The sequence below is a fragment of the Cucurbita maxima genome, unplaced genomic scaffold (assembly GCF_002738345.1).
Source record: "Cucurbita maxima cultivar Rimu unplaced genomic scaffold, Cmax_1.0 Cma_Scf00462, whole genome shotgun sequence".
Classification (NCBI taxonomy): domain Eukaryota; kingdom Viridiplantae; phylum Streptophyta; class Magnoliopsida; order Cucurbitales; family Cucurbitaceae; genus Cucurbita; species Cucurbita maxima.
In genome coordinates this window covers 11219-25945 of record NW_019272478.1, presented here as the reverse complement: position 1 = coordinate 25945, position 14727 = coordinate 11219, and the positions used below count along the sequence as shown (strand labels likewise).

The window sequence follows — 14727 nt, the reverse complement described above, 5'->3', positions numbered from 1 at the left end:
CTGGTATGATCGCACCCGACATGCCATGCGCACAAAATCGGATTTAACGCATGCGGGGCGGCATGATCGAAACGCGATGGGTGAAAGCGGGGGAGGTTCTCATTTGTAGAGAAAGGAAGAAAAGAACTCGGAGATATTGAAAGAAAAAAAGGAGTGCAACACGAGGACTTCCCAAGTGATCACCCAACTTAGTACTACTCTCGCCCAAGCACGCTTAACTGCGGAGTTCTGATGGGATCCGGTTCATTAGTGCTGGTATGATCGCACCCGACATGCAATGCGCATAAAATCGGATTTAACGCATGCGGGGCGGCATGATCGAAACGCGATGGGCGTTAGCGGGGGAGGTTCTCATTTGTAGAGAAAGGAAGAAAAGAACTCGGAGAAATTGAAAGAAAAAAAGGGGTGCAACACGAGGACTTCCCAAGCGGTCACCTAACTTAGTACTACTCTCGCCCAAGCACGCTTAACTGCGGAGTTCTGATGGGATCCGGTGCATTAGTGCTGGTATGATCGCACCCGACATGCCATGCGCACAAAATCGGATTTAACGCATGCGGGGCGGCATGATCGAAACGCGTTGGGCGTGAGCGGGGGAGGTTCTCATTTGTAGAGAAAGGAAGAAAAGAACTGGTAGAAATTGAAAGCGGGGGAGGTTCTCATTTGTAGAGAAAGGAAGAAAAGAACTGGGAGAAATTGAATGAAAAAAAGGGGTGCAACACGAGGACTTCCCAAGTGGTCACCCAACTTAGTACTACTCTCACCCAAGCACGCTTAACTGTAGTGTTCTGATGGGATCCGGTGCATTAGTGCTGGTATGATCGCACCCGACATGCCATGCGCACAAAATCGGATTTAATGCATGCGGGGCGGGATGATCGAAACGCGATGGGCGTGAGCGGGGGAGGTTCTCATTTGTAGAGAAAGGAAGAAAAGAACTGGGAGAAATTGAATGAAAAAAAGGGGTGCAACACGAGGACTTCCCAAGTGGTCACCCAACTTAGTCCTACTCTCGCCCAAGCACGCTTCACTGCGGAGTTCTAATGGGATCCGGTGCATTAGTGCTGGTATGATCGCACCCGACATGCCATGCGCACAAAATCGGATTTAACGCATGCGGGGCGGCATGATCGAAACGCGATGGGCGTGAGCGGGGGAGGTTCTCATTTGTAGAGAAAGGAAGAAAAGAACTGGTAGAAATTGAAAGCGGGGGAGGTTCTCATTTGTAGAGAAAGGAAGAAAAGAACTCGGAGATATTGAAAGAAAAAAAGGGGTGCAACACGAGGACTTCCCAAGTGGTCACCCAACTTAGTACTACTCTCGCCCAAGCACGCTTGACTGTGGAGTTCTGATGGGATCCGGTGCATTAGTGCTGGTATGATCGCACCCGACATGCCATGCGCACAAAATCGGATTTAACGCATGCGGGGCGGCATGATCGAAACGCGATGGGCGTGAGCAGGGGAGGTTCTCATTTGTAGAGAAAGGAAGAAAAGAACGAGAAATTGAATGAAAAAAAGGGGTGCAACACGAGGACTTCCCAAGTGGTCACCCAACTTAGTACTACTCTCGCCCAAGCACGCTTAACTGCGGAGTTCTGATGGGATCCGGTGCATTAGTGCTGGTATGATCGCACCCGACATGCCATGCGCACAAAATCGGATTTAACGCATGCGCGGCGGCATGATCGAAACGCGATGGGCGTGAGCAGGGGAGGTTCTCATTTGTAGAGAAAGGAAGAAAAGAACTGGGAGAAATTGAAAGGAAGAAAAGAACTGGGAGAAATTGAAAGAAAAAAAAGGGTGCAACACGAGGACTTCCCAAGTGGTCATCCAACTTAGTACTACTCTCGCCCAAGCACGCTTAACTGCGGAGTTCTGATGGGATCCGGTGCATTAGTGCTGGTATGATCGCACCCGACATGCCATGCGCACAAAATCGGATTTAACGCATGCGGGGCGGCATGATCGAAACGCGATGGGCGTGAGCGGGGGAGGTTCTCATTTGTAGAGGAAGGAAGAAAAGAACTGGGAGAAATTGAATGAAAAAAAGGGGTGCAACACGAGGACTTCCCAAGTGGTCACCCAACTTAGTACTACTCTCGCCCAAGCACACTTAACTACGGAGTTCTGATGGGATCCGGTGCATTAGTGCTGGTATGATAGCACCCGCCCAAGCACACTTAACTACGGAGTTCTGATGGGATCCGGTGCATTAGTGCTGGTATGATAGCACCCGACATGCCATGCACACAAAATCGGATTTAACGCATGCGGGGCGGCATGATCGAAACGCGATGGGGGTGAGCGGGGGAGGTTCTCATTTGTAGAGAAAGGAAGAAAAGAACTGGGAGAAATTGAAAGAAAAAAAAGGGTGCAACACGAGGACTTCCCAAGTGGTCACCCAACTTAGTACTACTTTCGCCAAAGCACGCTTAACTACGGAGTTCTGATGGGATCCGGTGCATTAGTGCTTGTATGATCGCACCCAACATGCCATGCGCACAAAATCAGATTTAACGCATGCGGGGCGGCATGATCGAAACGCGATGGGCGTGAGCGGGGGAGGTTCTCATTTGTAGAGAAAGGAAGAAAAGAACTGGGAGAAATTGAAAGAAAAAAAGGGGTGCAACACGAGGACTTCCCAAGTTGTCACCCGACTTAGTACTACTCTCGCCCAAGCACGCTTAACTGCGTTGTTCTGATGGGATCCGGTGCATTAGTGCTGGTATGATCGCACCCGACATGCCATGCGCACAAAATCGGATTTAACGCATGCGGGGCGGCATGATCGAAACGCGATGGGCGTGAGCGGGGGAGGTTCTCATTTGTAGAGAAAGGAAGAAAAGAACTCGGAGAAATTGAAAGAAAAAAAAGGGTGCAACACGAGGACGTCCCAAGTGGTCACCCAACTTAGTACTACTCTCGCCCAAGCACACTTAACTGCGGAGTTCTGATGGGATCCGGTGCATTAGTGCTGGTATGATCGCACACGACATGCCATGCGCACAAAATCGGATTTAACGCATGCGGGGCGGCATGATCGAAATGCGATGGGCGTGAGCGGGGGAGGTTCTCATACGTAAGACCATGGCTGTGTTTTCCAGAGAAAAAGTTGTTTTAAGCGTTTTTGAAGTTTACGTTATAAATGATGTTCATGTAAGAGTTATATTTCCGCATTATAGATAAGCATGAGACGTTAGTAGTGACTGTGAGTGTGTGAAAATTTAGGGTCGTTACAGAAATCGTGGAAATATACGTTTCATCTTCTTCTTTTGTTTTTCTAAATCTGAACCTCCTTCCATTAGAGCACGCTTGGAACCTAAACCAAGATAAAACCTAAGAAACACCTAAAGAAAACATCTCAAGATTCAAGACCCTTCTAGAAGGAGATCCCACATCGATTGGAGAGAGGAACGAGTGTTAGCGAGGATGTTGGGCTCCGAAGGGGATGAATTGTGAGATCCTATTTCGATTAGAGAGAGGAACAAGTGTCAGCGAGGATGGTAGATTCTGAAAGGGGATAGATTATGAGATCCCACTTTGATTAGAGAGAGAAACGAGTGCCAGCCAGAACGTGGGGCCCTGAAGGGGGTTGATTGTGAGATCCTACATCGATTGAAGAGAGGAACGAGTGCTAGTGAGGATGTTGGGCCCCAAAGGAGGGTGCATTATGAGATCTCACATTCGTTGGAGATGGAAACAATACATTCTTTATAAGGGTGTGAAAACCTTTTTTTTGATAAGGGTGTGAAAACCTTTTTCTATTCTTAGTAGACGCATTTTAAAAACCTAGAGGGGAAGCTCAAAAAGGAAAGCCTAAAAAGGACAATATCTGCTAGCGTTGAGCTTGAACTATTATATATACTAAGTTAATACGAAGGTTAGTCTATGGCCCTCTAATAAGTATATGTAACGACCTGAAATTTAAGGTCGCTACTATATACTGTACCATAAACATTGAATGCAGAAGAATTTATTTAAATTTCATAAAACATAGCATTTATCTTAAAACACAGCACATGGCTTTAGTATTTAAAGAAATACTCAGTAAGTGACCCCACTATTGGGGTTAAATGCAACAATCACATGCAATGAGATGATAGAACTTATCTTTCATTCCATTCGCTGTCCTAACGAGTAACTTTGGACGTGTACCATATACTCTACACAAAGCCCATACGTGCGAGTATGGACTCACTAGCTAGTTCGCACACCACTGGGCCAATTTCCTTATCCGGTGGGCATACTCTGGGAGCCCCTTATGCCGGACACCTGTTAGAACTAGTAACCGTCACGGCAGCACTATGCAAAGCATAACGATAGTTGTTCTGCCATTGGATGTACGCACCATACCCTCGTGATGGGATAGGGGTATCCCCCAAATGCATGAGCACACATAATGCATGAGGTCCCAAAACTTTTCCATTTTCATTATCCTTTAATACAACCCCGCTAGCATTATGTACATATCATATCATTTTTCATATCGTTTCAGATATCATTCATCATTCATATCATATCATTTCTAATTCTTCAGTTCTCAAATCATACATAATTATAACGGGATTATATTTCATGCCATTTATCGTAATTTCATGTCATTCATATCATGCTGTATACACACAATTTAAGAGACCTAACATAACGTTCTATGCTTTTAACATAACATTTCATCATACACACATCATACCATGGCATATTGCATCACAATTAATGGTGTTAATATAACACATGCGGAAGCAATTTGGATCATAGGCTCTCTAAGTACATCAATTATAGTGAATTAGCTAGCATGTTCAAAAGCATTAAAACTCAATAAGTTTGAATACTAACCTTTTGTCGCTCAAGTTTCTTTTTCCTCACGAACCGGTTTCGAACTACCACTAGTGTCTTCTCCTCTATTCTCCGGCCTTAGAACAGGATTGTGGAATCTGGTGAGTGACTAAACTTGGGAGGGATTTAGTATATATGAAGAGAGAGTTTGTGAGAGGTTTTTCTCAAGGTTTTTTCCCAAGGGAAAACTTCCATGTACCATGATCACTCTATTTCTAGAATCATGTTTGCATGTTCATGCAAATTTGAGATCGCCAAATTTTGACACTCAAAATTCCACTTAAATGTTTGGGATTATGTGGCAAGCATGCAAGTTTGAGTTCACCAAATTTTGACACTCAAAATTCCACTAAAATTTGTGGGGTTTATTTGGCAAACATGCAAGTTTGGTTAAACCAAAATTTGACACCTCAAAATTCCACTAACTCACACATGGATCTTTCCATTAAATGAAGTCAACAGCTTGACTTTCTTCATTTTGATTCAACAATTAATTTGAATAATTAATTTCAAATTAAAGTAATATTAAATGATTAATTAAACTATTTAATTAATATTTAATATTAATTCAAATGTCAATCCCAATCAATTCCGACACATATTTGATTAAGATATTTAAATCTTATTTAAATATATCAGATTCTCTCTTTTTGTTTAATTCGTAAATAAAACAAAAATGCGGTTAAATATATCGTATATATGTAGCGCATATTCTCTAATATGAATTCGAACACTTCGAACTCACTCGTCACACTGTTCTATGGTTTAGTTCGATATGAGCTAGCAAAGGGACCTAATGGACCTATAGATCATGGGCTCCAACGATCCAAGATTAACCGGTTAAACTCATTAACCTTGTTAACCAACATTCGTTAACTACTATGACACTCCACTATAGCCTAATAGTTGCACTCCCCTCACTGTAGATATATTTCTGTCCATTTGATATAACTATGATTAGTAAGTCGATCCTTCACAGGTTGTTCGTAACTAGAGCTGGGTCAATTTACCGTTTTGTCCCTGAAGACATTTTTCAAGACCTGGAGTTAGTGCTTAAGAGAACTACCTCTCTTCTATCCCTAAAAGTCGGTAGGAGCAAATTTCATCTTGCACCCCACGTCCCCAGCCATTCACCCAGTCTTACCCCTGAAATGGGAGGCCTATTGAGTCGGCAAACTCGAGCCACTCTCATCCATGAAAATCTAAGGATAATTCCGAAAAAACAGGAGTTCATGGTTAGCTCAAGATTAAAATTGAATTACTAGGCCATCGAATGAAAAGAAAATCAGTCTCAAGAGTAAACGACATTATAAAATGTGAGTGATTTTCTTCATGGTCCGATCTTATAAAATACTCATTGCATAGGACACCCTCACTCACATGCCTCCACATGTACGATTTAGTGATCACATTGTTTATGTCATATACAAAATTGGGCCGCATCCATAGTGTCCCCATGATAAGGTACTCAGCCTTATCCTCATACTATAGATCATTTTGACTATATACTTGAACTTGATCCACTCTTATGTCTCTACATATAGTTCAAGTAATCATACTATAGTTAGAGTGTTCTTAGTTTATTGGATTTAGATTAATAATCGTAAAGTTCACTTTATTCAATAACAATCTTTACTGAATAAACAACAATAATAACTTTATTAAAAATAGAATATGTTTTTGTTTACATACTGTGATTTTTAGAACATAAAACCCAACAAACTCCCACTTGGACTAAAACTCTAGTGGGGTTTTATAATGTTCAGTAGAGAGAAAGACATAAATACAATAAACTAGGGCATCACATACTCATGCCTTTTCTCCCACTTGCCCTAGATTACATAACTCGTAGTCCTAGACTCACTAGGTGCCCTTCAAACACTTTTGCCGTGAGGGGCTTTGTAAATGGATCAGCAATGTTGTGCTCTGAAGCTATCTGTGTGACGATCACATCTCTTCGTTGCACAATCTCCCTTATGAGATGATATTTGCGCTCAATATGTTTTCCTCGCTCATGGCTTCTTGGTTTTTTTTTTTTAATTTGCAACTGCTCCACTGTTATCACAATAAAGAGTGACGGGAAGATGCATATTTGGAACGACTTCCAAATCTGTTAAGAACTTCCTAGGCCATACAGATTCTTTCGCTGCTTCACAAGCAGCAACATACTCAGCCTCCATGGTGGAATCAACAATGCAACCTTGCTTTATGCTTCTCCATATTATTGCTCCTCCATTCAGAGTGAAGACAGATCCTGATGTCGATTTTCTCGAATCTACATCGGTCTGAAAATCTGAGTCAGTGTACCCTGTAAGGATCAGATCCTTAGCACCGTACATTAGCATATAGGCCCTCGTTCTCCTAAGATACTTGAGGATATTCTTAACGACAGTCCAATGAGCACATCCCGGATTTGATTGATATTTGCTGACAATTCCCACAACATAGCATATGTCGAGCTGAGTACATAGAATGGCATACATCAGACTACCGATTGCTGATGCATAGGGAATGTGTCTCATATCCTCAACTTCTTGAGGTGTCTTAGAACCTTGTTCCTTCGATAAATGAACTCCATGGCTGAAAGGTAAGAATCCTTTCTTGGAGTCCTGCATCTTATATCGAATCAACATTTTGTCAATGTACGATGCCTGAGACAATGCTGGTGTTTTGTTCTTGCGATTTCGAACAATTTGGATTCCAAGAACAAATTGAGCCTCTCCCATATCTTTCATTTGGAATTGTGTTGCTAGCAAATGCTTAATGTTAGTCAGAAATCCCACATCATTTCTAATGAGTAAGATAGCGTCAATGTACAACCCCAGAAAAGCTACTATAGAGTTGACTATCCTTTTATAAACACAAGATTCGTCAACATTCTGTTTAAAGCCATAAGATTTGATCGCAGTATCAAACTTTATATTCCAGGATCGAGATGCTTGCTTCAACTCATAAATGGATCTTTTAAGCTTGCAAACCCTTTGCTCGTGGTTCTGTTAAATGAACCCCTCTAGTTGAGCCATATATATACTCTCTTCAAGATTGCTATTTAGAAAGGCTATCTTAACATTCATTTGCCAAATTTCATAATCATAAAATGTGGCAATAGACAAGAGTATTCTAATCGATTTAAGCATAGCAACAGGAGAGAAGGTTTCTTCATAGTCCACCCCCTCTCTTTGGGTATAACCCTTTGCTACAAGTCGAGCTTTAAAGGTCTGTACCTTACCGTTTTGGTCTCGTTTCCTCTTATAGATCCATTGCAACCAATAGGTTTTGTCCCATCTGGTTGATCTACAAGTTCCCAGACTGAATTGAAGTACATTGATTCCATTTCAAGATTCATGGCTTTGATCCACTGATCTTTATCTTCATTATTCATTGCCTGTTTATAGGTCAATGGATCCTCAACGCCATTATCAGGTATGATGACTTGAGTTTCTGCCAAACCCAAGTAACGATCGGGTTGAGTTATAACCCTTCCACTATGTCGAGGCATTCTCAACTCTTGAGAAGGTTGTGATTGACCAGAAGTGTCAGCTTCATCAACAACTCTTGTTTAATGACTAACTTGATCAGCAACTCTTGTTGTTTTATCAGTAGCTTCTTTAGAAATCTCACTTAATACTAGTTTGCTGCGAGGTTGATGATTTCTTACGTGGTCTTCCTCTAAGAATGTAGCGTTTGTTGATACAAACACTCTATTTTCTTGAGGGTCATAAAACAAATCACCTTTCGTCTCTTTGGGGTATCTTACGAATAGACATAATTTTGAACGACGTTCTAATTTCTTGGGGTTTTGCAACAACACATGTGCTGGACATCCCCAAATCCTAAAGTGACGTAAACTACCTTTATGCTCTTTCCATAACTCATAAGGTGTTTCTGAAACACTCTTAGTCAGAACCATGTTCAAAATGTATGTAGCAGTCTCCACTGCATATCCCCAAAACGGATCGGGTAATTGAGCGAATTTCATCATAGACCGAACCATGTCTAATAGAGTTCTATTTCTCCTTTCTGATACACCATTTTGTTGAGGCATACCAGGAGCTGAGAGCTGAGACCTTATTCCATGTTCTATCATATAGTCTTGAAATCTTAAGTCCATGTACTTTCCTCCTCGATCTGATCGAAGTGTTTTAATAGTTTTACCTAAAAGATTCTCAACCTCAGTCTTATACTCTCTAAATTTTTCAAGAGCTTCGGACTTGTGATGCATTAGGTAAAGATAGCCATACCTTGAATAATCATCAATAAAACTGATGAAATATTTATACCCTCCTCGTGCTTTGACATTCAATGGACCATAGAGATCTGTATGCACGACTTCTAAGGTTTCTTTGGCTCTATAACCTTTTTCGAAAAACGGTCGCTTAGTCATTTTACCCTCAAGACAAGACTCACATGGAGGTAAAGAGTTGTCTTCTAACTCATTTATAAGTCCTCTTTTAACCAATCTCTTAATCCTATTCAGATTAATTGGGCCTAGTCTTAAGTGCAAAAGATAGGTATTATGAGAAATATTTTGTCGTTTATTTTGAGTTTCAGCTGTTTTAAACATCTCGGTATTTAAAATAGCTTTTGTTTCGCTCGATTTTAACATATATAAGTTGTTTTCTAGTTTTGCAGAACAAATATGAATACCTCTTTTGCAAATGAACACTTCATTCATTTCTAAAGATACTTTATACAATTGTTCTAATAAACAAGAGATAAATATTCGATTTCTTTTCATTTCAGGAACAAAAAGTACATTATCTAATATAATGAATCTATCTCCAAAAAACAACTTCAAATTTCCTACTGATCTTGCTGAGACAACCTCTCGTGATTCAACTTTGAGTGTTATCTCGCCGTCCGTAAGCATTCTCCAGGAGCTAGTTTCCTGGTAAAAAGAACAAATATGATTAGTGGCCCTTGAATCTAGTATCCAAGTTGAGTTATCATACTCTACTAAACATAGTTCTACAACGAGTAAATCATATTTACCTTGTTGTTGTTGTGTTTTCGGCTTTCTTCTCTGCCAGGTATTTTGGGCAGTTTCTCTTCCAGTGCCCATTTTCGTTGCAATGGAAACATTTTCCTTTATCTGCTTTTTGAAACTTGTGTTTGAGGTTAGTAGGAATCTTATTTTTCCCTTTACCCTTCTTCATCAAAACACTTGATAAGATAAGGAACCACTACAAGGGGAGTAAGATTCGAACTTGAGCCTGAAGCATATATCCGATCTTGAAGTTTGATATTACTAGGTCATCGAATGAAAAGAAAATCAGTCTCAATAGTAAACGACATTATAAAGTGAGAGTGATTTTCTTCATGGTCCGATCTTATGGAATACTCATTGCATAGGACACCCACACTCACATGTCTCTACATGTACGATTTAGTGATCACATTGTTTATGTCATATACAAAATTGGGCCGCATCCATAGTGTCCCCATGATAAGGTACTCAGCCTTATCCTCATACTATAGATCATTTTGACTATATACTTGAACTTGATCCACTCTTATGTCTCTACATATAGTTCAAGTAATCATACTATAGTTAGAGTGTTCTTATTTTATTGGATTTAGATTAATAATCGTAAAGTTCACTTTATTCAATAACAATTTTTACTGAATAAACAACAATAATAACTTTATTAAAAATAGAATATGTTTTTGTTTACCTAGTGTGAGTTTTAGAACATAAAACCCAACAACAATGTATCATATCATAAACAAGTCATAACGTAAACACTTCGTAGTCATATCGTTCTTATACCTATCATAGACATATCATTATGTGAACGTATCTTAGTCATATCATCACCAGAACTTAACCTAATGCTATCGTTCTATCAATCTAACACAACCCTATCCCTTTCTACCCGTAACCTAACGGTATTCTTCCATCAATCTCTCTTATCCATATCATATTTAACCTAATGATAAGCCCTTTCTACCCGTAACCTAACGGTATTCTTCCATCAATCTCTCTTATCCATATCATATTTAACCTAATGATAAGAATCACGGTGTTCCAAATGTTCCAACTGGACCTATTACACGATCCAAGGCGCAACCATCATTTGTAGAATTAGAAGCTGATACAATTGACGAAGGACAATTGAATATTTTCACGGTTGAAGTTGGAAAACATTAAAAATGTCAACAACAAAGTTTAAACCTACACAAGTGAAGCCTAATAGATTTCAAGTTTATTTCTTTAACCACTCGAACATATCAACATTTGTTGAAAGATCTTATTGTTTTTTTTTTTTTTTTTTTTTTTGCAATGGTCAGTTGATCAAAGTTGACTTCGTCATTTGTGGAGATTAAAGGGGATCGAGATTGAATCCCAGCCACAAACGTCTTTTGTCAGGAGACTATAAATACCCACAATATGTTATGTAAAAATCAGATTCGTTGATGAATGTAATTCAGATCTCAAATTGAGACGTTTCCCCTAGAAATCCGAGCATCATATTTGCCATTTCTAAGTTTCAAGCAATTCTTATGGTAGAATTGCACCCGAGCCATTAAATCAAGCCTTGATCAAGTTAGATTGTGGAGTGACTCAATTTAGAACAAGGTTCTAAATCTTGCTTCTAGATCTTCGATCGTAAGAGGTAATCTAATTCTAGCCTTATCTCTTGGTTGATCCAAATTTCGCATAAGGAGGTGTTAATTACTTTGATTCAAGGGTTCTTGCTAAAATAAAAGCTTGGATCGTTGGGCTGAGGATTAGGGTTGCTTTATCACTAACCTTAACGTTTCATGAACGTATTTTACTCCTATCGTTACATTTTGTTTTGTGCATCCTTCTCGTATCCTAACTCAAACCTATCCTTGAACACATTGTACCGTAATTATTATCATACAATTCACACATTATAACATATAATTTTTCGAGATGTAACGTTAAAATAATGCATTAAATGAACTCGTCTGCCTATAAAAGTCTAATGTTGAGCATTCTATAGCATGTTGAGGTTATATATGAAATTTGGTGGTTGTTGGATAAGGATAAGCACTTAAACCAAAAAACTAAAACTTTACATTGCATCTTTTTAAAACTAAAATATATGATAATAATACTTGCCCATAGATTTCATTAATATCCATTTCTTCATTAATAATATTTGAAAGATCAAATAAATAACTGAAATAATGATGATAGGGTCCCAAATCTAATAATCGGAATACTTATTTCACAACTTTTCAAACCATATTTATGATCGTACGGCTGAAAAAGAATGGTAGAATAATTATACACGTGATCTAATCAATGAATTGATTTTAATGTGTTGAAACTCTTTCAAATACAAAACTAAGAAAATCGAGACACATTAATCATTTTCAAAGTTTTGAAAGCATACGGAGGTAGTATTTATTTTTTAAAGTTCAAAGATTTATTACACACAAATTTTATAAATATTTGTGGGTTCATGGCCTAGTTGGTTAGGAAGTTGGACTCTGAATCCAATAACCCGAGTTCAAAAATCTCGGTGGGACCTATTTTAGTGAGTATTAACTTAACACAAATATTAAAGCAACAATATATTATATATTTTTAAATTTCATACTATAAGATATAAATTGTTTAGCATAGACACAAAAAAACTCAAATGACGATGAGAACTCATATGGATAGATGTTTTGGTGAGATGGTAAATACATGGGTCAGTTCTCAACGAATGTGTCAGAAAAAGTCAAGATGGTCGAACTTTATCGAGACATGGAATGATGTCAAAATGCATGGGTTATGTTGTTGGTAACCAAGATGACTATGAGATTCAACGTTGCTTAAGAGAGATCTTGACCTAGAGTAGAGGAAAAGACGAGTCAGATGACTTGATCTAGTTTAAAGGCATGTTGGATAGAGTCGTAGACTGAACATGCACACACGAGAGCCGTGTGTGAAAAAACAAGTTTGGATTCCACACAAGTTGTGTTCAGTTGGTGAAAGAAAAGCTCGCCTAAGATTTAACAAAGCTACAAAATCGGGCAAAAAAATGTGAATGGTACTTGAGCTCCCTCTCAAAGCTTGTCGTAAGTGTGTCAAGATCACGATGCAGCACGATTGAAAAAGTATGACGTGATATTAGACATCAAATTAAATAAATACAATAATAATGATGCTCTTATTAAAAAGTAAATTTGGAAGGATGAAAAGATAAAATTAGGGCCTTCATGAAGCCCCTATTTTTTTAATTTTTCTTTTTTTGAAAAAGAAGGATAGAATAATTGTAAACTTGATCTAATAATATTACAAATTTTATAAATATTTGTGTGTTCATGATGGATGACTAAACTGAAACTATCCAATTAAAACTTATATTATGGAATAACTTCATCCGTTATTTCTCCTATATGGTTACTTACTTCTTTTGAACATAATTTTAAATTAATCAAATTTTGCATCCATTTATAACTAAAAGATAGGATAATAATACTTTCACATGAATTTCATTAATATTCTCTTTCTTTATTAATAAAATAATTATCATACATTCAATAAAACATTAAAAAAATAATATTAACATATGGGTATTTGGTCTAGTGGTATGATTCTCACTTTGGGTGCGAGAGATCATGACTTCAATTTTCAACTATCATATCATTCTTTATGATGAAACATTGGGTTGAAACTGAAACAACTCAATAATAAATTGCTTGTTAGTATATATATCTAATTATCCATTACAATATCATTGCATCCGAGCCATTAAATCAAGCATTGATTAATTTTGATTGTAGAATGACTCAAAATGTTTCAAATCTTGCATCTAGATCATTTATTTTAAGATGTAATCTAATTCTAGCTTTCTCTTGGTTGATCCGAAATTTACATAAGAAAGATGTTAATTTCTTTGCTTCAAGGGTTTTGTCTTCTCAATTTGGTATCAATGCCTAGATTGAATATGTGTGGCCTACTATAGAATTGATTAATTATTTATATATTTTTCAAATCTTTCCATTTATTTCCTAATTGTTATTTCTACCCTTGTTCTTGATCTTTTGACTTTGTTTTCATTTTGTTCCTAAAGATCATATTTAGATCTTAAAAAACAATATAGAATTTTACTTCTTAATATTGTGTTTATAAATCGTTATCATTAGATCATTTGAACGTTTATCTCATGATCAAGTAAATTTAGATCCACATTTTTCTTAAACCATCTAAATCTTCAACAGTTTTGTTTGATATTTTTCTTTCATAATTTAACTTGAAGATAACTTTTGAATTTGACAACATTTTGTAAATTAAGAAGTGAATTTAGTCAAAATCCTTTCTTTTTTTTAATAGTCTGTTATTTGTTTAATTGTTTATTATTTTATTTTTCTATTATTTTACTATTAACTTGTCATGATTTCCTTCCATAGCTTGCTACTATAAGAATTGCTTTATCCATATATTAGCTTACCTTGACAATAATTTAGTCACTTTCCAAATAGCCTACCTTTGTGTGTACCTTGACAAACTGAATTTTGTAAATTAAAATTGTTTTAGATAATCGAAGTAATCTTGAATAAAGGAGTTGAAAATGAAGAAGAATTCCAGGAGAATGAGGAGGAAATGAAAGATAGGAGTCATTTGACAGTTGTTACAAGAAGACTTCTTAAAACTCAAGTTACAAAGAACGATATTGATGATTAAAGAGACAACCTCACACACGGTGTTTAGTCAAGGGGACTCCTTATAGTCTTGTTATTGATACGGGAAGTTATACCAATATAGTAAGTACCATGTTGATCAAAAGATTGCAAATTTCAACCCAACACCATCCTAAACCTTACCAACTTCAATTGCTCAATGACGATAGAACATTGAAGGTAGTTTCTCAAGCTTTAATATCTTTTACTATGAGAAAATATAAAGATGAAATTCTTTGTGATGTTT

At 37.7% G+C, this 14727-nt stretch overlaps 11 non-coding genes across 11 annotated transcripts; all 11 read right to left on the bottom strand.

The window, feature by feature from the left end:
- Window positions 1-150: 150 nt before the first annotated feature.
- Window positions 151-269, bottom strand: LOC111474614. Its single transcript, XR_002716093.1, has one exon. It is a non-coding gene; the product is annotated as a 5S ribosomal RNA (ribosomal RNA).
- Window positions 270-402: 133 nt separating this feature from the next.
- On the bottom strand, window positions 403-521 carry LOC111474625. The gene has a single exon (XR_002716103.1). It is a non-coding gene; the product is annotated as a 5S ribosomal RNA (ribosomal RNA).
- Window positions 522-710: 189 nt separating this feature from the next.
- Window positions 711-829, bottom strand: LOC111474619. The gene has a single exon (XR_002716098.1). It is a non-coding gene; the product is annotated as a 5S ribosomal RNA (ribosomal RNA).
- A 133-nt stretch (window positions 830-962) lies between these two features.
- LOC111474617 lies at window positions 963-1081 on the bottom strand. Its single transcript, XR_002716096.1, has one exon. It is a non-coding gene; the product is annotated as a 5S ribosomal RNA (ribosomal RNA).
- A 189-nt stretch (window positions 1082-1270) lies between these two features.
- LOC111474612 lies at window positions 1271-1389 on the bottom strand. Its single transcript, XR_002716091.1, has one exon. It is a non-coding gene; the product is annotated as a 5S ribosomal RNA (ribosomal RNA).
- Window positions 1390-1519: 130 nt separating this feature from the next.
- Window positions 1520-1638, bottom strand: LOC111474611. Its single transcript, XR_002716090.1, has one exon. It is a non-coding gene; the product is annotated as a 5S ribosomal RNA (ribosomal RNA).
- A 161-nt stretch (window positions 1639-1799) lies between these two features.
- LOC111474624 lies at window positions 1800-1918 on the bottom strand. Its single transcript, XR_002716102.1, has one exon. It is a non-coding gene; the product is annotated as a 5S ribosomal RNA (ribosomal RNA).
- A 133-nt stretch (window positions 1919-2051) lies between these two features.
- On the bottom strand, window positions 2052-2170 carry LOC111474626. The gene has a single exon (XR_002716104.1). It is a non-coding gene; the product is annotated as a 5S ribosomal RNA (ribosomal RNA).
- Window positions 2171-2370: 200 nt separating this feature from the next.
- On the bottom strand, window positions 2371-2489 carry LOC111474613. Its single transcript, XR_002716092.1, has one exon. It is a non-coding gene; the product is annotated as a 5S ribosomal RNA (ribosomal RNA).
- Window positions 2490-2622: 133 nt separating this feature from the next.
- Window positions 2623-2741, bottom strand: LOC111474622. Its single transcript, XR_002716100.1, has one exon. It is a non-coding gene; the product is annotated as a 5S ribosomal RNA (ribosomal RNA).
- Window positions 2742-2874: 133 nt separating this feature from the next.
- On the bottom strand, window positions 2875-2993 carry LOC111474616. Its single transcript, XR_002716095.1, has one exon. It is a non-coding gene; the product is annotated as a 5S ribosomal RNA (ribosomal RNA).
- Window positions 2994-14727: the final 11734 nt, after the last annotated feature.